Genomic DNA, 27,392 nt, shown 5'->3' with positions numbered 1-27,392 from the left:
AGTTACACAGTAAACTAACAGTTACACAGTAAAGTAACAGTTACACAGTAAAGTAACAGTTACACAGTAAAGTAAGGACCTATGCTTGTTAAACAAGTAGTTTGTAAGTCAAGTGCAGCTCAGCTGGGAATGTTGCAACAGCCTCAGCTACACCACAGTTAGTTTCCATATATCACAGTTAAACCTCTTCTTATATTATACCATGTTTGGCCAAGTTTCATAACGCTAAAAATAGAGAGATACATCACAAGTGGTAGTAATGACCGTAGTAGCAGTAGTAGTAGTAACAGTAGTGGTAGCAGTTATAGTAGTGGTAGAGGTATTGAAGTAGCGCAGTCTTTAGCATTCAGGAACGTAAACAAAGAATCTGTCAGGACACAGGACGCAGGACGCAGGACGCAGGTAAAGTTCATCATAGAGTATGAAGCCTCAGTGTGGAACCCCGGCATAATATAGCACCTGCAACAACTAGACATAATAATAATAATAATAATAATAATAATAATAATAATAATAATAATAATAATAATAATAATAATCTTTAATTATATGTTCCAAAGGTTAACGACGAGACTTGTTCATGAAGTGAGAGGAGTGATCTTTGAATAGACCTGAGGAGTCGAACCTGAACACCTGAGATGTTGTAGTATCCTAGGTGGGGTTGGAGGGAGGTGTGGTGGAGGGAGCTGTGATGGAGGGAGCTGTGGTGGAGGGAGCTGTGGTGGAGGGAGGTGTGGTGAAGGGAGGTGTGGTGGAGGGAGGTGTGGTGGAGGGAGCTGTGGTGGAGGGAGCTGTGGTGGAGGGAGCTGTGATGGAGGGAGCTGTGGTGAAGGGAGGTGTGGTGGAGGGAGGTGTGGTGGAGGGAGGTGTGGTGGAGGGAGCTGTGGTGGAGGGAGCTGTGGTGGAGGAAGCTGTGATGGAGGGAGCTGTGGTGGAGGGAGCTGTGATGGAGGGGGCTGTGATGGAGGGGGCTGTGATGGAGGGAGGTGCGATGGAAGTAGGTGTGGTGGAGGGAGGTATGATGGAGGGAGCTGTGGTGGAGGGAGGTGTGATGGAGGGAGGTGTGGTGGAGGGAGGTATGATGGAGGGAGCTGTGGTGGAGGGAGCTGTGGTGGAGGGAGGTATGATGGAGGGAGCTGTGGTGGAGGGAGCTGTGGTGGAGGGGGCTGTGATGGAGGGGGCTGTGATGGAGGGAGGTGCGATGGAAGTAGGTGTGGTGGAGGGAGGTATGATGGAGGGAGCTGTGGTGGAGGGAGGTGTGGTGGAGGGAGGTATGATGGAGGGAGCTGTGGTGGAGGGAGGTGTGGTGGAGGGAGGTGTGGTGGAGAGAGGTGTGGTGGAGGGAGGTATGATGGAGGGAGCTGTGGTGGAGGGAGCTGTGGTGGAGGGAGGTGTGGTGGAGGGAGCTGTGGTGGAGGGAGCTGTGGTGGAGGGAGCTGTGATGGAGGGGGCTGTGATGGAGGGAGGTGCGATGGAAGTAGGTGTGGTGGAGGGAGGTATGATGGAGGGAGGTGTGGTGGAGGGAGGTGTGGTGGAGGGGGGTGTGGTTGAGGGAGGTATGATGGAGGGAGCTGTGGTGGAGGGAGCTGTGGTGGAGGGGGCTGTGATGTAGGGGGCTGTGATGGAGGGAGGTGCGATGGAAGTAGGTGTGGTGGAGGGAGGTATGATGGAGGGAGCTGTGGTGGAGGGAGGTGTGGTGGAGGGAGGTGTGGTGGAGGGAGGTGTGGTGGAGGGAGGTATGATGGAGGGAGCTGTGGTGGAGGGAGCTGTGGTGGAGGGAGGTGTGGTGGAGGGAGCTGTGGTGGAGGGAGGTGTGGTGGAGGGAGCTGTGGTGGAGGGAGGTGTGGTGGAGGGAGGTGTGGTGGAGGGAGGTGTGGTGGAGGGAGGTGTGGTGGAGGGAGCTGTGGTGGAGGGAGCTGTAATGGAGGGAGCTGTGGTGGAGGGAGGTGTGATAGAGGGAGGTGTGGTGGAGGACGCTGTGGTGGAGGGAGCTGTGATGGAGGGAGCTGTGGTGGAGGGAGGTGTGATGGAGGGAGGTGTGGTGGAGGGAGCTGTGGTGGAGGGAGCTGTGGTGGAGGGAGCTGTGGTGGAGGGAGGTGTGATGGAGGGAGGTGTGGTGGAGGGAGCTGTGGTGGAGGGAGGTGTGATGGAGGGAGGTGTATGGGGATACGGTAAGAATATCTGAAGAATGCTTCCAGGGGTCAGCGCTCCCGCGGCCCGACCCTAGACCAAGTCTTCTGGTGCACCAAGACCTGATCAACCACACTAATACTGTTGGCCGCACACAGTCTAGCATACGAACCACAACCCGGCTAGTCAGGAAATGATTTGAGAAATATGTTGACTTTTCCTCTTAGAGACAGCCAGGGAGTTGTTGGTAACGTCCCTTCTGTAGGGAGGGAGGGCGTTGAAGAGTCGAGGACCTCTGACACTCAACGAATTTTCTCTTAGTGTACTCGTCGCGTCCCTGCTTTTTATTAGAGGTACATAATGTATTTTGCATTCTGCTAAGTCTCTTGTTGTCATAGGACGTGATGTCAGTGTTAAGGGATCAGTCCCTTCAGGATTTTTAATAAAGTTGGTAGAATTACCGACAATATGTAAAGTAAAAGGAAACAAGTACAACTAATGTGACATTTTAATGTGGCAACGTTTCGCTCTCCAAGAGCTTTGTCAAGCTGTTACAAACAGTACATGGACACAGAGGGTATACATAGTGTCAGAGTGAGGTGTAGTACTAGTGGTGGTAGTAGTAGTAGTAGTAGTAGTAGTAGTAGACTACTACCACCACCACCACTAGTACTACTGCCACTACTACTACTACTACTACTACTACTACTACTACTACTAGTACTACCACTACTACTACTACTACTACTACTACTACTGCTGTTACTACTACTACTGTTAGGTAAGACACATATGCAACAGTTAGACAACTTTATTCCGAAACGTTTCGCCTACACAGTAGGCTTCTTCAGTCGAATACAGAAATTAGGCAGGAACAGTAGAGATGTGAAGACGATGTAATCAGTCCATCACCCTTGTAGTCGTAGAATTTGAGGTTGTCAGTCCCTCGGCCTGGAGAAGTTCAGTTCCATAGTCAGGAACTATCTGAAGATCAAGCGACAGTGCGGAGACTTAAATACTGTCGGAAGGAGAGGTGAAGAGTAGTAGTAGTAGTGATAATGTAGCCACTGATAGGTCACGTCCCTCTCAGATCCCACACTTCTCACTTGAAAAGCTTGTCCAAGGTGTTTTCTGTACCAAGATGCCACGTGTTGGTATACAATACCTGTCGGTATTGTATACCATTTTGATGTTCATCTTGTCAGACACTGCAACACGTGGCATCTTGGTACAGAAAACACCTTGGACAAGCTTTTCAAGTGAGAAGTGTGGGATCTGAGAGGGACGTGACCTATCAGTGGCTACATTATCACTACTACTACTACTCTGCACCTCTCCTTCCGACAGTATTTAAGTCTCCGCACTGTCGCTTGATCTTCAGATAGTTCCTGACTATGGAACTAAACTTCTCCAGGCCGAGGGACTGACAACCTCAAATTCTACGACTACAAGGGTGATGGACTGATTACATCGTCTTCACATCTCTACTGTTCCTGCCTAATTTCTGTATTCGACTGAAGAAGCCTACTGTGTAGGCGAAACGTTTCGGAATAAAGTTGTCTAACTGTTGCATATGTGTCTTACCTAACAACCTGTCGGTATTGTATACCATTTTGATGTTCACTACTACTACTACTACTACTACTACTACTACTACTACTACTACTACTACTGCTGTTACTACTACTACTACTACTACTACTGCTGTTACTACTACTACTACTACTACTACTACTACCACCACTAGTACTACACCTCACTCTGACACTATGTATACCCTCTGTGTCCATGTACTGTTTGTAACAGCTTGACAAAGCTCTTGGAGAGCGAAACGTTGCCACATTAAAATGTCACATTAGTTGCACTTGTATCCTTTTACTTTACAGGATTTTCAATGTGTAAATCATGATACACTTTTATCGCCTACGTTCCAGAGAATACAGTATAGGGAACTTAATGCGTCCCCAGTAGTCCAGATGTTAATTGAATGTATTACAGGCAGTGAAAATTCTCTGTAGGTTTTCTAGCTCAGCAATCTCGCTGGCTTTATAGAAACCGTTAGTATACTGCAGTACTGTAGCCTGGAGAAATGACGTGACTTGAAGAGTAATGAGAGAACCTTCTAAACAAGGTATGTCAAGCCAGTGATGATGCTCTCTAAGTCACTTATCTCTCTCTGTTGTGCACTAACAGCCACATTCAAGGCAGGCAAAATTGCTGATCTTGAGAGTGTACAGAGACCCTTCACTGCATGTATAATTATAGTCGAGCACCTTAATTACTGGGAACGTTTGAAGTCCCTTGACCTATACTCCTTGGAATGCCTGCCACTGTCTCCTAATTGGTACTAAAATCCTTACAGGTTGCATGTGCAGATTTGCATTCGTGAGAATATATGCGCCACGTACCCTTCCTGACAGTTTAAATCATAGCATTAACTTTCATTCAGTAAACTAAGGCAATTTCTAGATGAAAGAGCTTGCCGGACCTCCTTCCATCCTCACACCTGTGATGGTGATGGAGGAATGTGTTGTAGGGATACCTGAAGATTACCCGAAGACGATGTCGAGGGTCACCGCCCCAGTGGCTCATTCCCAGACCAGACTGTCCAGACCTCACAGTTGCCAGATTAACCAGGTTCCTGATGCTAGACGCCAATGGCTTTTTCAGTCCAATACAGAGGAAAACGATGGGAGATCAGGAGGGAAACGAGGTACTGATTACCTCATTTTCCCCATCTTTCAGCATTTTTCTCTGTATTGGACTGAAGAAGCCACTGGCTGGCGAAACGTTTCCTCAATAAAGATATCCAGATGTCACACAAGTGTCTCATTCTTCAACTTGTGGGTTATCTAAATCACATAGACACCCGTTGTCCATCGCATGCACCAGGTCCTGGCTGATGAGGAAATGACCTGTGGAACTCATCAAGTGTCCTTCTGAAGACAATCAAGCTGTTGGTAATTTCTGTTATATATGAAGGTAGGCTGTTGAAAAGTGTTGTTCCCTCAACTCTTACTATCTCTTAGTATTCTCACTTCTCAGTTTTCCATTGACGGTGTTGCGCACCTTAGACTCACCTTCATACTTTCATAAGGTGTGACTACCATGTGCGGATCTTGGAAAAAATCTCTTCACAATTTTCCATGTGTAAGTTATAATGCACCTTTCTCGCATATATTCCGTGGAGTACAGTTCCAGGAGCTTCAGGCATTCATTTTAATTTAATGGCAATTCATATGGGCATTGAAGACTGTACGTTCTCCAGATCTGTAATTTCAGCTGTTAGTGGACATTATTCTAGTCTAGAGAGAACAAGTACATGGAAGATATCAACAACAGCTTGATATCTCTTATTTTGTAGATTCTAGTTATCCAGCCTGTCATGTTCTTTGTAGCTGTGGTAGTAATGTGAATGTGATTCTTCAGTGTGAGATATTATAAGGGAAGGAGCTGCTGTATTTGCGATAGAGGAAGTTGTGATGGAGATGGAGGAGGTGTATTGGAGATTGAAGGAGGTGTGGTGGGGATAGAGGAAAGTGTGTTGGAGTTGACAGGGGGAAAACCACCGTATATATATAGCACAAGATGAACGTGCTGATGCCGCAGGGCCTGTTAGTGGTGGAGAAGTGGTGTTGGAGTTGTGGAGGAGGAGGACGAGGAGAAGGAGGACTAGGAGGAGGAGTGGTTTGGAAGGTGGAGAGGAGGGGTGGGAAGGACGGTGCTGTAATGGCAGAGAGTGGAAGTAGAAGATAGAGAGGTATGAAGAGAGGGAGAGATATAACAAGAAGATAGGAAGGGAGAGGTATAGGGAAAAGATAGTGGGAGGGAGAGAGAGAGAGAGAGTTTAGGGAAGGAGACAGAAGCTGGAAGGGAGGGAATGGGAAGGAGGAAGGGAGGGAGGGAGTAAGGGATGTAAAAGTTTTGATCCATCAAATTACTGCTGGAAAGATGATGAGTGGTTGGCTGTAATGGGAAGAATCCAAAAACACTTTTTTCACATGTAAAATCCAAGGCAACAAAAAACAGCTGCATTTAATGGTTTTGATTAATTAAAAGAAACGGAAGTTACACTGCTGACAACAATGACACGATGGAAATACTGAAGTCACAAGTTACTGAGTCATTAATCAAACTAAAGATCGAAAATCCAAATGTATTTTTAACGAATGAGACTCAAAAGTCTGTCAACATTTCCATAATTGATGGCGTATCCATGCACTGTGCCGCAAGTCAAGACTCCTGGACCCCAACATTCACCAAGAATTTATAAAAACTGTTACGTGTCTTGAATATCACATAGAGATGAAGTCAGTTCACAGAAGTCATCCCACAGTCATTAAAAACCTCCCATCTAGTTCCCACTTCACAAAAGTGGCAGAAAAACAATCACTGATAGTGCCGATGTCCCACGTTATAAGAGTCTTAAAAAAATGAGAATCAATATTTTAAGGGGAAACTGCAGATGAGAGCATCATCCTTTGTAGACGTTACTAGAAACTATGTGAGAGTGACAGCCATCTAGAACACAACAAACCTCTAAGCTGATATAAAAATCTTCCAGGAAACAACATAAAATATTGTGATGTTTAGTGACGATGTATTTGGGTTAATAATCCCGGAAGAAATTATAAAACAAACTCAAATAACTCGACAGAGCTGAAGATTTATCAGTTTAGCCTCAAATTCTGTATTTCTTTATGAAGAAATTGGAATATTAGGTTTCCATGTGATAACTTGTAATTCTTTTTCTGATTTGCTTCAAATTTTATCTCGTATTTACATGCATCAGAAACTTTTAGCGCACTCTACACTTCTGCTGTCACATGCATTAACATACATAGGGCTGGGGTTATGCACTACGGGGATACCTTCCTCGCACACCCACCCAAATACACTTACATTATTTCTGTGTGGACTGGAGGTGACCCCAGCCTTTGGAAGTTTTGAGTTATTTATTACTTCAGCAAACATTTGCTATTCTAGTCTTTGATTTTGCTTATTTATTAGTTTTGACAAAATACAAATATGAATGATGCAGATGTTTATGTATGTTCTTGGCTGCTCGCCTCATAGTATTGTTAGGTTCGTTATTGTAGCTATTTCAACCATGTAACACAGGAGGTTAAGCTAGACCTGGTCTCTGAACGGGCCGCGGAGGCGTTGACCGAAACCCTCTCCAGGTGTACTCCAAGTATACTCCAGGTGTACTCCAAGTATACTCCAGGTGTACTCCAAGTATACTCCAGGTGTACTCCAAGTATACTCCAGGTGTACTCCAAGTATACTCCAGGTGTACTCCAAGTATACTCCAGGTGTACTCCAAGTATACTCCAGGTGTACTCCAAGTATACTCCAGGTGTACTCCAAGTATACTCCAGGTGTACTCCAAGTATACTCCAGGTGTACTCCAAGTATACTCCAGGTGTACTCCAAGTATACTCCAGGTGTACTCCAAGTATACTCCAGGTGTACTCCAAGTATACTCCAGGTATACTCCAGGTATACTCCAGGTATACTCTAAGTATACTCCAGGTATACTCCAGGTATACTCCAGGTATACTCCAAGTATACTCCAAGTATACTCCAGGTGTACTCCAAGTATACTCCAAGTATACTCCAGGTATACTCCAAGTATACTCCAGGTATACTCCAGGTGTACTCCAAGTATACTCCAAGTATACTCCAGGTATACTCCAAGTATACTCCAAGTATACTCCAAGTATACTTCAGGTATATTCCAGGGTCTAGGACAGTACTGGTAGAGCTAAAACGTGAATCACTGTTAACTCACCACACAGCACTTCTCTGATGTCTTTTACTCTCCCCATTTTGTAATCTTTCGTTACTTGCTCTAACGTCACAACTTTCTTGTGCATCCATCTTATTACCATTATGGAACTTTGGTCTTGTTATAATCTTAATTTCCTGTTTCACACCCTTCTTCCGAACACCATCTGCAGCCTAAGTTATGACGTGCTTAAAGAATGTCGTTCACTGATATTTGTTCTCAGCGATGCAGAGGAAATCTGTTATTTTTAGTCGCCCTGTCTTCCCGAGGAAATTTAATTACTTTATATTTGCTATACTAACCCAACACAACGCTTTGTCAACCTCCAAGAATTCATGTAATATGAAGGAAAGACAATTAAATATGAGTATTTTTGAATGCCTGTGTTAAGAGTGTGGTGTTAACTTCTTGTGTGTTGAGCAGTACGTGGCCGGTGCGATGGACATAACATTTGATGTCATAATATAGGCAGTTGTTTAACTTTGATTACCAGGTAACCTACAGGAAGTAATGGACGACTTCGGAGGTAGTGGGGGGAACTCTGTGTTATCGTCTCCGAGGGGCAAGTGTTGTGTCTTCTGAAACTGCTGTGAAATAGTATTTGAAAGATGAAAAGTCGAATGTGATTTAAAAATTGTTAGTTGAGCCAAGGAGCAGAGATGCCTGTGAGAGCTCCCTGCCCCTACAGCCTGTTATCACTGATGCTCCTGACAGGTTGTGTACTCTTCAAAAAGTGCTGTGACGGCGGCCAGATCCCTCGTTGGTGTGTTGCATAGGACGAGAGGGAGGCAAAACAAGAGCGGATGTTGGAGGAGAGGCGGGAGGATGTGAGGTAAGGGGAAAGAGATGAGATGGGGCGGAGAAGAAAGGATAGGGAAGAGAGATGATAATAAGGAGTAGTGTTGAGATCCCTGTTAAGATAAATGACTAAGGAGAGGAAGGTCGATGATTGGTTGTTGAGAACACTTGGAGTGTATGATCCTCTATTGAACCTTCTCACTTGAACCTACCCCCCCCCCTCTCCTTTCTCTTCCTCCTCCTCCTCCTCCTCATCCTAACCCTGCCTCACCATCCCGCTCTTTCCTATTATGTCTTTCTCCTCTACCCTCCTTAGCTTTCCAACCATTCTCAATGTAGTGTGTCAAACACTGCCTCTCGTGAAGCACCCATGTAATGGGGTTTCTATGCCTCTCTGGGAATATTGTTATTGTAATTATTTTCAGGTGTGTGTGTGTGTGTGTGTGTGTGTGTGTGTGTGTGTGTGTGTGTGTGTGTGTGTGTGTGTGTTTGTGTGTGTATGTGTGTGTGTGTGTGTGTGTGTGTGTGTGTGTGCGTATGTGTGTGTTTGTGTGGGTATCTGGGCATGTGCGTGAAGAATCATTCATGGCATACAGCGCTGAATGACCTTCTGGTCGGAGCCCTCTGTAAATTTTATCACTTCCAACCCTGGCACTCTCACCATCCCTGGCACTCTCACCATCTCTGGCACTCTTACCATCCCTGGCACTCACCCTCCCTAGCACTCACCATCCCTGGCACTCACCATTCTTGGCACTCACCAACCCTGGCACTCACCATCCCTGGCACTCACCATCCCTAGCACTCACCAACCCTGTCACTCACCAACCTTGGCACTCACCATCCCTGGCACTCACCAACCCTGGCACTCATCATCCCTGGCACTCACCATCCCTGGCAGTCACCAACCCTGTCAGTCACCATCCCTGGCACTCACCAACCCTGGCACTCACTATCCCTGGCACTCACCAACCCTGCACTCACCATCCCTGGCACTCACCATCCCTGGCATTCACCAACCCTGGCACTCACCAACCCTGGCACTCACCATCCCTGGCACTCACCATCCCTGGCACTCACCATCCCTGGCGCTCACCAACCCTGGCACTCACCAACCCTGGCACTCACTATCCCTGGCACTCACCAACCCTGGCACTCACCATCCCTGGCATTCACCAACCCTGGCACTCACCATCCCTGGCACTCACCATCCCTGGCACTCACCAACCCTGGCACTCACCATCCCTGGCACTCACCATCCCTGGCACTCAACATCCCTGGCACTCACCAACCCTGGCACTCACTATCCCTGGCACTCACCAACCCTATCAGTCACCATCCCTGGCACTCACCAACCCTGGCACTCACCATCCCTGGCACTCACCATCCCTGGCACTCACCATCCCTGGCACTCACCATCCCTGGCACTCACCATCCCTGGCACCCACCATCCCTGGCACCCACCATCCCTGGCACTCACCATCCCTGGCACTCACCATCCCTGGCACTCACCATCCCTGGCACTCACCATCCCTGGCACTCACCAACCCTGGCACTCACCATCCCTGGCACTCACCAACCCTGGCACTCACCATCCCTGGCACTCACCATCCCTGGCACTCACCATCCCTGGCACTCACCATCCCTGGCACTCACCATCCCTGGCACTCACCATCCCTGGCACTCACCAACCCTGGCACTCACCATCCCTGGCACTCACCATCCCTGGCACCCACCATCCCTGGCACTCACCATCCCTGCCACTCAACATCCCTGGCACTCACCATCCCTGGCACTCACCAACCCTGGCACTCACCATCCCTGGCACTCACCATCCCTGGCACTCACCATCCCTGGCACTCACCATCCCTGGAACTCACCATCCCTGGAACTCACCATCCCTGGCACTCACCATCCCTGGCACACACCATCCCTGGCACTCACCATCCCTGGCACTCACCATCCCTGGCACTCACCATCCCTGGCACTCACCAACCCTGGCACTCACCAACCCTGGCACTCACCAACCCTGGCACTCACCAACCCTGGCACTCACCATCCCTGGCACTCACCATCCCTGGCACTCACCAACCCTGGCACTCACCAACCCTGGCACTCACCAACCCTGGCACTCACCATCCCTGGCACTCACCATCCCTGGCACTCACCAACCCTGGCACTCACCATCCCTGGCACTCACCATCCCTGGCACTCACCATCCCTGGCACTCACCAACCCTGGCACTCACCATCCCTGGCACTCACCATCCCTGGCACTCACCATCCCTGGCACTCACCAACCCTGGCACTCACCAACCCTGGCACTCACCAACCCTGGCACTCACCATCCCTGGCACTCACCATCCCTGGCACTCACCATCCCTGGCACTCACCAACCCTGGCACTCACCAACCCTGGCACTCACCAACCCTGGCACTCACCATCCCTGGCACTCACCATCCCTGGCACTCACCATCCCTGGCACTCACCAACCCTGGCACTCACCATCCCTGGCACTCACCATCCCTGGCACTCACCATCCCTGGCACTCACCAACCCTGGCACTCACCAACCCTGGCACTCACCAACCCTGGCACTCACCATCCCTGGCACTCACCATCCCTGGCACTCACCATCCCTGGCACTCACCAACCCTGGCACTCACCAACCCTGGCACTCACCAACCCTGGCACTCACCATCCCTGGCACTCACCCTCCCTGGCACTCACCATCCCTGGCACTCACCATCCCTGGCACTCACCATCCCTGGCACTCACCATCCCTGGCACTCACCAACCCTGGCACTCACCAACCCTGGCACTCACCAACCCTGGCACTCACCATCCCTGGCACTCACCATCCCTGGCACTCACCAACCCTGGCACTCACCATCCCTGGCCCTCACCAACCCTGGCACCATCCCTGGCACCCTGGCACTCACATCCCTGGCACTCACCAACCCATCTCACCATCCCTGGCACTCACCATCCCTGGCACTCACCATCCCTGGCACTCACCATCCCTGGCACTCACCATCCCTGGCACTCACCATCCCTGGCACTCACCATCCCTGGCACCCACCATCCCTGGCACCACCATCCCTGGCACTCACCATCCCTGGCACTCACCATCCCTGGCACTCACCATCCCTGGCACTCACCATCCCTGGCACTCACCAACCCTGGCACTCACCATCCCTGGCACTCACCAACCCTGGCACTCACCATCCCTGGCACTCACCATCCCTGGCACTCACCATCCCTGGCACTCACCATCCCTGGCACTCACCATCCCTGGCACTCACCATCCCTGGCACTCACCAACCCTGGCACTCACCATCCCTGGCACTCACCATCCCTGGCACTCACCATCCCTGGCACTCACCATCCCTGGCACTCACCATCCCTGGCACTCACCATCCCTGGCACTCACCAACCCTGGCACTCACCATCCCTGGCACTCACCATCCCTGGCACTCACCATCCCTGGCACTCACCATCCCTGGCACTCACCATCCCTGGCACTCACCATCCCTGGCACTCACCAACCCTGGCACTCACCATCCCTGGCACTCACCAACCCTGGCACTCACCATCCCTGGCACTCACCATCCCTGGCACTCACCGTGGGACTGAGAACCATCACCACGAGATGTACCACTAAAATCTCTGATAAAATACTTTTTCACAGCGATCTATATTTTTCCGTAAGATTGGGCGGGGGAGGGAGGGGAAAGAGGTGGGGTAGGGAGGGGAAATAGGTGGGGTAGGGAGGAGCAAGAGGTGGGGTAGGGAGGAGCAAGAGGTGGGGGAGGGAGTGGGAAGAGGTGGGGAGGGAGGGAAAAGAGGTGGAGGAGGGAGTGGAAAGAGGTGGGGGAGGGAGTGGAAAGAGGTTGGGTAGGGAGTGGAAAGAGGTGGAGGAGGGAGTGAAAAGAGGTGGGGGAGGGAGTGGAAAGAGGTTGGGTAGGGAGTGGAAAGAGGTGGAGGAGGGAGTGAAAAGAGGTGGGGGAGGGAGTGGAAAGAGGTGGGGAAGGGAGTGGAAAGAGGTGGGGGAGGGAGTGGAAAGAGGTTGGGGAGGGAGTGCAAAGAGGTGGTGGAGGGAGTGTAAAGAGGTGGGGGAGTGAGTGGAAAGAGGTTGGGTAGGGAGTGGAAAGAGGTGGAGGAGGGAGTGAAAAGAGGTGGGGGAGGGAGTGGAAAGAGGTGGGGGAGGGAGTGGAAAGAGGTGGAGAAGGGAGTGGAAAGAGGTGGAGGAGGGAGTGGAAAGAGGTGGGGGTGTGAGAGGAAGGATGAGAGAGGGAATAAGGGCTGGAGAGGGGATCTTGCCCTTTAACTTTGATTTCCCCATCCTTCTGAGACACACTGGAGGACACTGGTGGACAGGAGGGTCAGGGGAGACACGATAACAACATACAAAATAATGCGTGGAATAGACAAGGTGGACAGAGACAGGATATTCCAGAGAAGAGACACAGAAACAAGGGGTCACAATTGGAAGCTGAAGACTCAGAGGGTCACAGGGATATTAGGAAGTACTTCTTCAGTTACAGAGTCAATATCAAAACGGTATACAATACCGACAGGTTGGTAGGTAAGACACATAGGCAACATTTAGGCAACTTGATTCCGAAACGTTTCGCCTACACAGTAGGCTTCTTCAGTCTAGTACAGAAAGTAGGCAGGAGCAGTAGAGATGTGAAGACGATGTAATCACTCCATCACCCTTGAGGGACTGACAACCTCAAATCTACGACTTCAAGGGTGACGGACTGATTACATCGTCCTCACATCTCTACTGCTCCTGCCTACTTTCTGTACTCGACTGAAAAAGCGAAACGTTCCGGAATAAAGTTGCCTAAATGTTGCGTATGTGAATTACCTACCAGTCACAGGGTCGTCAGGAAGTGCAATAGCCTAGTAAGTGATGTAGTGGAGGCAGGAACCATACCTAGCTTTAAGACGAGGTATGACAAAGCTAAGGAAGCAGAGAGTGGACCTAGTAGCGATCAGTGAAGAGGCGGGGCCAGGAGCTGAGTCTCGACCCCTGCAACCACAATCAGGTGAGTATAATTAGGTGAGTACACACACACACACACACACACAGATGAATCACATAGATGTTAGGAAGTATTTCTTCAGCCACAGAGTAGTCAGGAAGTGGAATAGTTTGGGAAGCGATGTAGTGGAGGCAGGATCCATACATAGCTTTAAGCAGAGGTATGATAAAGCTCACGGTTCAAGGAGAGTGACCTAGTAGCGACCAGTGAAGAGGCGGGGCCAGGAGCTTGGACTCGACCCCTGCAACCTCAACTAGGTGAGTAGGTGAATACACACACACACACACACACACACACACTGAGTCATCGCTTTGTTTCCATAATTCAACGTGTATTATTTGGTAGATAACAAGTGTCCTCCATAGGTTCCTCAAGTCAGTTCCTGATTAGACTGGCTGTGGTGCATGCGTTGAACTTTATTCTACCAGCATTAAGAGTCTGATTAATCAGGCTATTAACGACGAGAACCTGTCAGAGATCGGATCGCAGGGGCTGTGATACCTGAAACCTCCCTTTATACTGAGTTATATCTTAGATTACTTATTGCACGCTTCTTTTTCACTAGGGGTATTTTGTACAGTCTGTAAAATCGCCTGCTTTTGTAGGGAGTGATTTCGGTGTGAAGATTTGGGACTACTATTTTCAGAATTTTCCAGTTGTAAATTATGATGCATCGTTCTCGCCTACGTTTCAAGAGGTACATACCAGTGATTTCAAGCTTTCCCAGTAATATAAGTGTCTGAATTGATACAGACAGTGCAGGTTCTTTGTACATTTTCCAGATCTGCAGTTCTGCCTGTTTTCAAAGGGGCTATTATTGTACAGCAATTTTCCAGCCTTGAGAGAACAAGTAACTTAAAGAGAATTATTACTGACTTCTCTTATTCTTAAAGTTTTAATTATCCTACCTATTATCTTCTTGGCAACTGTGATAATAACATCGTGATCAATGAACGTGTGAGATTCTAACATTATCACTCCTAAGGCTCTCATATTTACCTTTCACACTGTTAATTGGTTTAAGTTTGTTTTATACGCCGTTTCACTTTTTATTCCCACAATCTGTCCATGGTAGAGTAAGCGAAATCTTTCCTCACTGAACGCAATATTTTGTGGCCCACTGGAAGAACTGATATTACTAAATTCAGCTATTTACTGTATCCTCGGTGGATGCCAGTTATACAAATTCTAGTTTCATCTGAAAAAACCTATATGGCGCTGTGATTGATCCATCTGTTTATATCAGATATGAGAAAGAGAATAGAGGCGAGAGTTGTGCCTTGGCTGACACAACTGTTCACCGGGTAGCCTCTGATTTTACTGTGTTCGCCATTAGTCTTTGGTTTTTTTCATCCGTCCATTTTTCCAGCTATTCCTTTCGCACGTATTTTGTGGGTTATAACACCATGACTGCACTTGTCAAAGGCATTTGCAAAGTCTGTGTAAACAACATCTGCATTTTGTTTGTCCTCCAGTGCGTGCAGAACCATGTTATAGTGGTCCAGTAGTTGCGGGAGGCAGGAGCGACCATCCAAGACCATATTATAGTGATCCAGTAGTTGCGGGAGGCAGGAGCGACCATCCAAGACCATGTTATAGTGATCCAGTAGTTGCGAGAGGCAGGAGCGACCATCCAAGACCATGTTATAGTGATCCAGTAGTTGCGGGAGGCAGGAGCGACTATCCAAGACCATGTTATAGTGATCCAGTAGTTGCGGGAGGCAGGAGCGACCATCCAAGACCATGTTATAGTGGTCCAGTAGTTGCGGGAGGCAGGAGCGACCATCCAAGACCATGTTATAGTGGTCCAGTAGTTGCAAGAGGCAGGAGCGACCATCCAAGACCATGTTATAGTGATCCAGTAGTTGCGGGAGGCAGGAGCGACCATCCAAGACCATATTATAGTGGTCCAGTAGTTGCGAGAGGCAGGAGCGACCATCCAAGACCATGTTATAGTGGTCCAGTAGTTGCGGGAGGCAGGAGCGACCATCCAAGACCATGTTATAGTGGTCCAGTAGTTGCGGGAGGCAGGAGCGACCATCCAAGACCATGTTATAGTGGTCCAGTAGTTGCGGGAGGCAGGAGCGACCATCCTAGACCATATTATAGTGGTCCAGTAGTTGCGGGAGGCAGGAGCGATCATCCAAGACCATATTATAGTGGTCCAGTAGTTGCGGGAGGCAGGAGCGACCATCCAAGACCATATTATAGTGGTCCAGTAGTTGCGAGAGGCAGGAGCGACCATCCAAGACCATGTTATGGTGGTCCAGTAGTTGCGAGAGGCAGGAGCGACCATCCAAGACCATGTTATAGTGGTCCAGTAGTTGCGGGAGGCAGGAGCGAACATCCAAGACCATGTTATAGTGGTCCAGTAGTTGCGGGAGGCAGGAGCGACCATCCAAGACCATGTTATAGTGGTCCAGTAGTTGCGGGAGGCAGGAGCGACCATCCAAGACCATATTATAGTGGTCCAGTAGTTGCGGGAGGCAGGAGCGATCATCCAAGACCATATTATAGTGGTCCAGTAGTTGCGGGAGGCAGGAGCGACCATCCAAGACCATATTATAGTGGTCCAGTAGTTGCGAGAGGCAGGAGCGACCATCCAAGATCATATTATAGTGATCCAGTAGTTGCGGGAGGCAGGAGCGACCATCCAAGACCATATTATAGTGGTCCAGTAGTTGCGGGAGGCAGGAGCGACCATCCAAGACCATATTATAGTGGTCCAGTAGTTGCGGGAGGCAGGAGCGACCATCCAAGACCATATTTTAGTGGTCCAGTAGTTGCGGGAGGCAGGAGCGACCATCTAAGACCATATTATAGTGGTCCAGTAGTTGCGGGAGGCAGGAGCGACCATCCAAGACCATATTATAGTGATTCAGTAGTTGCGGAAGGCAGGAGCGACCATCCAAGACCATATTATAGTGATCCAGTAGTTGCGGGAGGCAGGAGCGACCATCCAAGACCATATTATAGTGATCCAGTAGTTGCGGGAGGCAGGAGCGACCATCCAAGACCATATTATAGTGATCCAGTAGTTGCGGGAGGCAGGAGCGACCATCCAAGACCATATTATAGTGATCCAGTAGTTGCGGGAGGCAGGAGCGACCATCCAAGACCATATTATAGTGATCCAGTAGTTGCGGGAGGCAGGAGCGACCATCCAAGACCATATTATAGTGATCCAGTAGTTGCGGGAGGCAGGAGCGACCATCCAAGACCATATTATAGTGATCCAGTAGTTGCGGGAGGCAGGAGCGACCATCCAAGACCATATTATAGTGATCCAGTAGTTGCGGGAGGCAGGAGCGACCATCCAAGACCATATTATAGTGATCCAGTAGTTGCGGGAGGCAGGAGCGACCATCCAAGACCATATTATAGTGATCCAGTAGTTGCGGGAGGCAGGAGCGACCATCCAAGACCATATTATAGTGATCCAGTAGTTGCGGGAGGCAGGAGCGACCATCCAAGACCATATTATAGTGATCCAGTAGTTGCGGGAGGCAGGAGCGACCTGCTCTAAATGCCCGCTGCCCTGGGATGTCCAAATGTTGTGAAGTCATGTATTCAACACTCGCTCTTCTGAAAAGTATTTAAAATATTTTGATAATTTTTAATGTCAGTGGTATTGGTCTGTAGTGTTTTGTGGCTGATTTATTGGCACCTTTATCTAGTGGGATTATATCAATGATTTTGAATCACTTGTGAAAGAACTCACTTGTCTTAATCTCATCTTCCATCTGACTACGATATTGAAGGCGTGTTATAGTATTTTTTTTTTTTAACAGTTCGTGATAACTATGGAGTTCGAGGAGCCTGGGCCTGGGGCAGGGTACACGGGCATGCTGTCAGTGGCTTCGAAGCCGAGCGAAGTTCGAGTTACGTCAGAAAACATGGAGATGTCGCCGGAGTTTTCAGTCTTATGAGAAATTCATGCTGAATTTCACTCACATTTTTTGTTGTCATCATTGGAAGTTCCATCTCGCTTAAGGAAGGTCCCGATACTAGTTGTGGTTTTTTCCTGCATTTTGCATATGAGAAAAAAAGTATTTAGGAGTTCTTTCAGTTTCATCAATTTTTTTGTTCTCCTGTCTCTCCTGGACCCTGTGTGATGCATTCAGTTTGAGCTCAAGTGTTTTTCATTTGTCTAACCAGTGTTTCGTTCTGCAACCTTAGAGAGGTTTCCTGATTCTGTCGTTTCCAGTAGAGAGGACGCCTTTCACTCTCTCACATGCATCTACTCTTATTTACTCTTAATAGTAACGTGTCTGGAATATATTTCTAGTCCCATCTAAGTCATCCTCTTGAGACACTGGTTCAAATCCATGTCAGCGGTATTATTATTTCCCCATATTTCATATTTCGGTAAGGTCATGTTTACTTGATCTCACTTAATGTATTTATTGTCGAAGTTGAGTGTGTGTGTGTGTGTGTGTGTGTGTGTGTGTGTGTGTGTGGTAATGCCTGCCAATGTGTTAGTGATGCCTTGCAGTATATTGGTGATGCTCTCCTCTGTGATGGTGATGCCATCCAGTGTGGTGGTGATGCCTTCCAATGTGTTAATGTTGCCTTCCAGTGTGTTGGTGGTGTACCTCTGAACTTAATATAGGCTCTAGTTAGTTGTATTCAACACCATTATGTTCAGTACTTGATCCTCATTTGTGAATGTAAGGTCAAGGGTATCTCTTTGTTTGGTGGGTTTCAGATTGTTTGCTTAAGGTGAATTTATCACAGTCTTAATAGTTGGTTTGTGTGAGATTATTCATCTCAACTATCTCCTGAGATTTTCTCTATTACAACTAGGCTACATTCTTCCATTATAAATGTCTGAAATGGAAATCACGAAGCAACAGAATGCCTAGGGCCAGATTTGAATGATTTTCTAGAGAGCATTTGATTGTCAGTTATCACTGTAGGTCCTCATTGACGATGAGAACACAACTATATTTAAACTCTGTCAGATTTTGAGGTAACACTTGCTGAGCGGACAGTTCCACGAGTCACAAGTGTTTATCAGCGCGATACGTCAACTGTTAGTGGAAATCGACCCATGTCAAGCTGCCTCTGTTGACCAGTTATCACTGAATTAAATAAGGTGATTTTTAATAGTCTGTTGATTTTGTGTTTTTAATAGCCGTTATCAGCACAAAATGGAATAGTTAGGAAAAAAGGCCTCTTGTTGCTGCTGAATAACTCTACAGTTCTTTGAAGACATGTTCTTGAAGACATGATCTTGAAGACATGTTCTTGAGGACATGTTCTTGAAGACATGTCAGTCAGTCTCCTGACTGATGTTTCCTTCAAGGAGTATAACTCCCATTCCCAAAGAGTTTTGTGATCCCCTCAATCTCCGTGTGGGCCGTGAGCCACCGTCAGCAACAGCCTGGTTGAACGGACAATCGACAGAAAAGCCTGACCCCAAGCTAGGCTGAGAGAGTAAGAAATTTTCGATACCTGTAACAGGTATATCACAGGCGTATAATAAAAATCCTTACTAATGGTCATTGGAAGAAATTCTTGAAAATTCCCTTCATAGCCTGAATGGGGGTCGTTCCTTTGATTCAATTTATGGTCGGAATTGGGGAAAGCGAAGCCTTCCATTCTGGGACTTTCTCTTTCATAGACGAGACCAAGATTTTTAAACGCAGTGTATTATCATGTTTACACACAGGTGGAACCGTCAGAGGAGAGGCAAGATGAGTGTTTATAGCTGAGTGTTATCGAGGGATTACTGAGCCTACAGCTGTTACAGTTGTGTGATGGTGCGCTGGACGTGTCTGGTGCAGCTTCACCTCTGTAATACCAGCGACTCTCCGCTCATACAGCTTTACCGGAAGTTAAAAAATGCTTGCCTGCTAACAACCCAAAGTTAAATATAACCTTTGAGGAGGATGTGATGGGGATGCCTGGAAGTGTGTTGGTGATGCCATCCAGTGTGTTGTAGGTGCCTGGAAGTGTGTTGGTGATGCCATCCAGTGTGTTGTAGGTGCCTGGAAGTGTGTTGGTGATGCCATCCAGTGTGTTGTAGGTGCCTGGAAGTGTGTTGGTGATGCCATCCAGTGTGTGTTGGTTATTCCTTCCAGCATTTTGGTGGTGCCCGTGAGGGTATGGTGCGTCAGTGCCCGGGAATGAAGAGAGGGGGGGAGCACTGAATGCTGGCACTGGGGACCACGGTTGGTTGGCACTTATCAGAGGTGTGTTGTCAGTGCCACTGTCATGTTATCGTTCAGGTACGATGGTGCCACCTCCCCGTTGCTCACTGCCACATATTTTGTCTGTTATATCTAAATGTTAGATTTTATTATTATTATTATTATTATTATTATTATTATTATTATTATTATTATTATTAGTAGTAGTAGTAGTAGTAGTAGTAGTAGTAGTAGTAGTAGTAAATATTCCTGATAATTAATGTTGCTACATATCTGCGATAGCGCCATATATTTCGGCGAGATTATTATTATTATTATTATTATTATTATTATTATTATTATTATTATTATTATTATTGCGATACATCGACCATAACGCGATATTAATTAAATAATAATGGGATGAGCTCAGTGTTAGCTGAAGGATCCAACATATTGGTGTTGGAACTCTTAAAGACTTCTCAGCTGAGGACGGTACCAAAATAAGTAGGAAAGTCGCCTCAGTAGACGATATATATAAAATTATAATCAGTTAGCAACACAAAAAATAAGAGAAATAAAGAACACAACGATCACAGAACACAATAAAACACAAAGCAACTGCAGAAAAGGTCAAGAAAAACGACGGAGTGGATAATGATTGTGGAGGGTAGAGCAAGAGGATGTGGATATACAAAAGGCCTATGAACTAGGCGGGTTAACAGAGTACATCTGGATTTATATCTACAGTTGACTTACCTGTTACAGTATCATCATCAGAGTTACAATTCCGATGATGATACTATTGAGATCACTCGTGATCCCACGTCTTGAAAGAGTATTGTTCTGTGCTCACGGCTTCCTCAAGACAGGAGAGATACAATATCGGAGTTTGAAGATGTACAGAGTCAGTACAACAAACTACTGGGAGTACCTTCACGTACTTGGAATGTACTCACCGGAACGAATGATAATATATACCTGGATAATAATGGGGGAGCTGATCCCCAATCTGAACACTGCCGTAACAACATAACTGGAGTGAAAGATATGGAGGTACAAAATAAACCCAGTGAAAAGCAGGGGCGCCGTGGGCACCAGAAAACATTGTAAGACCATCATCCGTGGTCCAAGACTTCACCCTGTTACCAGCAACTATCAAAAACTTTACCAGGACAAGTGTAGGTGTCAAGAGAAAACTGGATCACTTACCTCCGCCAAGTGTTAGATCAACCAGGCTGTGATGGATATGTGGGCAAGTAGGCTAAAAACGGCATCAGCCTGGTTCAATAGGCGATCAGTAAGACTGGGAGGCGTTCAAAAGCCCTTGAAGCCGGTTGCAGGTACATCACAGGCACAGCATTGTATGACCCGGTGGCGTCTAGATGGATGTACTGATTACTCAGCACAGAAGACTAGAACTAGAATTTGTGTACACACAAGACTAACACACTCTACTAGAGTGACAGTGTTGAGGGAGGAGAGTTCGCGAGCCACACAGTACAAGCGGAGACAGTACACAGCTTCAGAACAAGGTACGACAGTTGTGGATGAAGGCAGCCCACCAACGGGAAGGCGAGAGACTGGCCCAGGTGATCAAGATCACATCTCGTCATCTTAACTAGGCAATTACCGCTTGGTAATTAACCCCCCACTCCGTCCCCCCCACAAACTCTCTCTCTCTCTCTCTCTCTCTCTCTCTCTCTCTCTCTCTCTCTCAGAAGGATTTCTCTCCCCATTCCCCTGCCTCTCACGGGGTCATGTTTTATTTAACGTGTAGGCCTATGGGCCTACACGTTAAATAAAACATGACCCCGGGGCTGTGTTTTATCCCACGGGACTGTTTTATCCCACGGGGCTGTGTTTTATCCCACGGGACTGTTTTATCCCACGGGGCTGTTTTATCTCACGGGGCTGTGTTTTATCCCACGGGACTGTTTTATCCCACGGGACTGTTTTATTCCACGGGACTTTTATCACACGGGGCTGTGTTTTATCCCACGGGGCTGTTGTATCCCACGGGGCTGTTTTATCCCATGGACCTTGTTTTATCCCACGGGACTTTTTTATCCCACGGGGCTGTTTTATCCCATGGACCTTGTTTTATCCCACGGGACTGTTTTATCCCACGGGGCTGTTTTATCCCATGGAACTTGTTTTATCCCACGGGACTGTTTTATCCCACGGGGCTGTTTTATCCCACGGGGCTGTGTTTTATCCCACGGGACTGTTTTATCCCAGGGGGTGTGTTTCATCCCATGGGACTGTGTTTTATCCCAGGGGGCTGTGTTCATCCCACGGGACTATGTTTTATAACACAGGGCTGTGTTCATCCCACGGGGCTGTGTTTTATCCCACGGGGCTGTTTTATCCCACGGGACTGTTTTATCCCACGTGGCTGTTTATCCCACGGGGCTGTTTATCCCACGGGACTGTTTTATCCCACGGGACTGTTTTATCCCACGGGACTTATATCCCACGGGGCTGTGTTTTATCCCACGGGACTGTTTTATCCCACGGGGCTGTTTTATCCCACGGAACTGTTTTATCCCACGGAACTGTTTTATCCCACGGAACTGTTTTATCCCAGGGGGTGTGTTTCATCCCAAGGGGCTGTGTTTTATCCCAGAGGGCTGTGTTCATCCCATGAGGCTGTGTTTTATCCCACGGGACTGTTTTATCCCACGGGACTGTTTTATCCCACGGGGCTGTGTTTTATCCCACGGGACTGTTTTATCCCACGGGGCTGTGTTTTATCCCACGAGGCTATTTTATCCCACGGGGCTGTTTTATCCCACGGGACTGTTTTATCCCACGGGACTGTTTTATCCCAGGGGGTGTGTTTCATCCCACGGGACTATGCTTTATAACACGGGGCTGTGTTTTATCCCAAGGGACTGTTTTATCCCACGGGGCTGTGTTTTATCCCACGAGGCTATTTTATCCCACGAGGCTATTTTATCCCACGGGGCTGTTTTATCCCACGGGACTGTTTTATCCCACGGGACTGTTTTATCCCACGGGACTGTTTTATCCCACGGGACTGTTTTATCCCACGGGGCTGTGTTTTATCCCAAGGGACTGTTTTATCCCACGGGGCTGTGTTTTATCCCAAGGGACTGTTTTATCCCACGGGACTGTTTTATCCCACGGGGCTGTGTTTTATCCCAAGGGACTGTTTTATCCCACGGGGTTGTTTTATCCCACGGGTCTGTGTTTTATCCCACGGGGCTGTGTTTTATTCCACGGGGCTGTTTTATCCCACGGGGCTGTTTTATCCCACGGGACTGTTTTATCCCACTGGGCTGTTTTATCCCACGGGACTGTTTTATCCCACGGGACTGTTTTATCCCACGGGGCTGTGTTTTATCCCACGGGGCTGTTTTATCCCACGGGACTGTTTTATCCCACGGGGCTGTTTTATCTCATGGAACTTGTTTTATCCCACGGGACTGTTTTATTCCACGGGGCTGTTTTATCCCACGGGGCTGTTTTATCCCACGGGACTGTTTTATCCCAGGGGGTGTTTCATCCAATGGGACTGTGTTTTATCCCAGGGGGCTGTGTTCATCCCACGGGACTATGTTTTATAACACGGGGCTGTTTTCATCCCACGGGGCTGTGTTTTATCCCACGGGGTTGTGTTCATCCCACGGGACTGTGTTTTATCCCAGGGGGCTGTGTTCGTCCCAGGGGGCTGTGTTCATCCCACGGGACTATGTTTTATAACACGGGGCTGTTTTCATCCCACGGGGCTGTGTTTTATCCCACGGGGTTGTGTTCATCCCACGGGACTGTGTTTTATCCCAGGGGGCTGTGTTCGTCCCAGGGGGCTGTGTTCATCCCACGGGACTATGTTTTATAACACGGGGCTGTTTTCATCCCACGGGGCTGTGTTTTATCCCACGGGGTTGTGTTCATCCCACGGGACTGTGTTTTATCCCAGGGGGCTGTGTTCGTCCCAGGGGGCTGTGTTCATCCCACGGGACTATGTTTTATAACACGGGGCTGTTTTCATCCCACGGGGCTGTGTTTTATCCCACGGGGTTGTGTTCATCCCACGGGACTGTGTTTTATCCCAGGGGGCTGTGTTCGTCCCAGGGGGCTGTGTTCATCCCACGGGACTATGTTTTATAACACGGGGCTGTTTTCATCCCACGGGGCTGTGTTTTATCCCACGGGGTTGTGTTCATCCCACGGGACTGTGTTTTATCCCAGGGGGCTGTGTTCGTCCCAGGGGGCTGTGTTCATCCCATGAGGCTGTGAACAAGTGGCTTGAAGACTTATCATCAGTGTACTGACATCTCTTGTTCTCAAGGTTCTAGTTATCCAATTTAACATTTTCTTTGCGACAGTGACGGCGACACTGTTGTGATCACTGAAGGTGAGATCTTCCCACACAGTCACCAGTGACGGCGACACTGTTGTGATCACTGAAGGTGAGATCTTCCCACACAGTCACCAGTGACGGCGACACTGTTGTGATCACTGAAGGTGAGATCTTCCCACACAGTCACCAGTGACGGCGACACTGTTGTGATCACTGAAGGTGAGATCTTCCCACACAGTCACCAGTGACGGCGACACTGTTGTGATCACTGAAGGTGAGATCTTCCCACACAGTCACCAGTGACGGCGACACTGTTGTGATCACTGAAGGTGAGATCTTCCCACACAGTCACCAGTGACGGCGACACTGTTGTGATCACTGAAGGTGAGATCTTCCCACACAGTCACCAGTGACGGCGACACTGTTGTGATCACTGAAGGTGAGATCTTCCCACACAGTCACCAGTGACGGCGACACTGTTGTGATCACTGAAGGTGAGATCTTCCCACACAGTCACCAGTGACGGCGACACTGTTGTGATCACTGAAGGTGAGATCTTCCCACACAGTCACCAGTGACGGCGACACTGTTGTGATCACTGAAGGTGAGATCTTCCCACACAGTCACCTCCAGGTGTATCTAGAGTCAACCTGGAAGGTGTCTCGGAGGTCAACGCCCCCGCGGTCCAGTCCTTGACCAGGTCTCCCGGTGGATCAGAACCTTATCAACCAGGCTGTTATTGCTGGCCACACATAGTGCAACGTGCGAACCACAGCCCGGCTTGTCAGGTACTGACTTTAGGTATCTGTTCAGCTCCCTCTTGAAGGCAGCCAAGGGTCTATTTGTAATTCCCCTGTGGTTGGAGGCTGTTGAAAAGTCTTGGGCCCCGTACACTTATTGTATGTTCTCTTAGTGTAGTAATGGCGCCCCTACTCTGCACTGGGGGTATATTACACCCTCTGTCCAGTCTTTCGCTTTCGTAAGGAGTGATTTCTGTTTGGAGATTTACGGCCACTCTCTCTAGGATGGAACAAAATGTGCAGTGCTTCACGATTTTGCTTGTCTCTCACATTAATTAGCTCCTGAACAGCCGATCTCTGGCTCGTATGTCGAAATGTGTGCGACCAGCAGTAACACCCTGGCTAATCAGGTCTTGAACTACCAGGAGGCCTGGTCTGAAACCGGGCCGGGGGGACGTCGACCCCAGAAGCATCCTTCAGGTATGGTTAAGTTTTATTCCATCTGGCGGCTGTTTTGACTCATGTGGGGCCAGTTTTATCTCACGGCACCGTGTTTCGTACCATGATGCCGAATTTTGTTCCAGGTGTCGGAGTTTTGCGGCATAGGGCTGTGTTTCGCCCCAGTGGACGGAGTATTGCCCTAGAGCCGTGTTTCATATCGGAGGACCAAGTTATGCCCCAAACGGCCGAGTTTTGTGCCCGAGAGCCGTATTTTGCCTTAGAGGGTTCAGTTTTGCGCTTAGTCGTAGTTTGAACTTACTGGGCTAAGGTTAGATGTTAGGGTTGGCGTAGTTGTACTGTGGTGGGCGCTGGGCGGCGCGGACGTCAAACTTTCGTTGGGTGCATCAGCTGGGCGGTGGTGGCGAGGATGCTGTGTTTGCGTGTGTGTGTGTGTGTATGTGTGTGTGTGTGTGTGTGTGTGTGTGTGTGTGTGTGTGTGTGTGTGTGTGTGTGTGTGTGTGTGGATCACCATGGCAACGGGTGAGGCTGGGTGGGCTGCTGGGTGGGCTTCTGGGTGGGCTGGAGGTGGAGCAGGCGCGTGTCGACTCCCCGGGAATCGATGCTTGCTTCTGCTGGGTGTTCAGTCCTCGCGGGGCCGCTGCTCCGCCTACCTGCACCGCTGCTTGTAGACCTCTGCTTGCACTCACCAACGGTAAACATGCATGCACCCCCCCCTTGTGCCCCCCGTCCTCCCTTCCCCATCCCCTTTCCCCAGACAACACCAACGTCAGCGGCGACGCCTTCAGCGGGCGTCGTGCGACGTCGCGGCCCCGTCCCATCCTCCTCCCAGTGTAGTGCCGTGAACCAGTGATCAATGTACGTGAACCGAGGACAGCAAAGCAACAGTGGAACTTAAAGTCCCTACCAGGCTCGCCCAGACGTGTGTGACCTGCTTCATAACCTGGTCACCTTTGGACATAACCTGGTCGCTTCTGGACATGACCGGGTTACCTTTGGACATAACAAGGTCACCTTTGGACACAACCAGGTCACCTTTGGACATAACTAGATCACCTTCGGACATAACCAGGTCACATTTGGACATAACAGGTCACACTGAAATTTTTCGATTTTTTTAATCACCCAATTCATCATTTTGAGAGAAAACAGTGATCGTAATTTTTCTGATACGTAAAGACGTCCTTGAACCAGTGCAGGATTAGTGAGTGTTTTGTGACGTGTTATTACCAGTGTCCCTGAAACATGACTGGTGGGGCAGGGTGAGTGACTGGTGGGGCAGGGTGAGGGACTGGTGGGGCAGGGTGGGTGACTGGTGGGGCGGGGTGGGTGACTGGTGGGGCAGGGTGAGGGACTGGTGGGGCAGGGTGAGGGACTGGTGGGGCAGGGTGGGTGACTGGTGGGGCAGGGTGAGTGACTGGTGGGGCAGGGTGAGGGACTGGTGGGGCAGGGTGGGTGACTGGTGGGGCGGGGTGGGTGACTGGTGGGGCAGGGTGAGTGACTGGTGGGGCAGGGTGGATGACTGGTGGGGCAGGGTGAGTTACTGGTGGGGCAGGGTGGGTGACTGGTGGGGCAGGGTGGGTGACTGGTGGGGCAGGGTGGGTGACTGGTGGGGCAGGGTGAGTGGCTGGTGGGGCAGGGTGAGTGACTGGTGGGGCAGGGTGAGTGGCTGGTGGGGCAGGGTGGGTGACTGGTGGGGCAGGGTGAGTGGCTGGTGGGGCAGGGTGAGTGACTGGTGGGGCAGGGTGAGTGGCTGGTGGGGCAGGGTGGGTGACTGGTGGGGCAGGGTGGGTGACTGGTGGGGCAGGGTGAGTGACTGGTGGGGCAGGGTGAGTGGCTGGTGGGGCTGGGTGAGTGTCTGGTGGGGCTGGGTGAGTGGCTGGTGGGGCAGGGTGGGTGACTGGTGGGGCATGGTGGGTGACTGGTGGTTCAGGGTGATTGGTGGGGAAGAGTGGGTG

The 27,392-nt window shown here is 49.1% G+C and overlaps 1 protein-coding gene across 6 annotated transcripts in view; it reads left to right on the top strand.

Moving 5' to 3' along the window:
• The window catches only part of sdt (stardust), a 660,846-nt gene that overhangs the window by 35,270 nt on the left and 598,184 nt on the right, over positions 1-27,392 (top strand). Inside the window, exon 1 of one of the 6 annotated variants that reach the window (XM_070087050.1) lies at positions 26,054-26,128. The exons of the other annotated variants lie outside the window; for them this stretch is intronic. The gene's annotated coding sequence lies outside the window, so the exon portion shown is untranslated. Of the gene's footprint in view, positions 1-26,053; positions 26,129-27,392 lie in introns of those variants that run through there. 6 annotated transcript variants of the gene reach the window in all.

Source organism: Cherax quadricarinatus, chromosome 20 (genome assembly GCF_038502225.1).
Source record: "Cherax quadricarinatus isolate ZL_2023a chromosome 20, ASM3850222v1, whole genome shotgun sequence".
In the NCBI taxonomy this organism is placed as follows: domain Eukaryota; kingdom Metazoa; phylum Arthropoda; class Malacostraca; order Decapoda; family Parastacidae; genus Cherax; species Cherax quadricarinatus.
The sequence above is the reverse complement of the archived record's forward strand: the minus strand, read 5'-3'. Positions and strand labels throughout refer to the sequence as shown.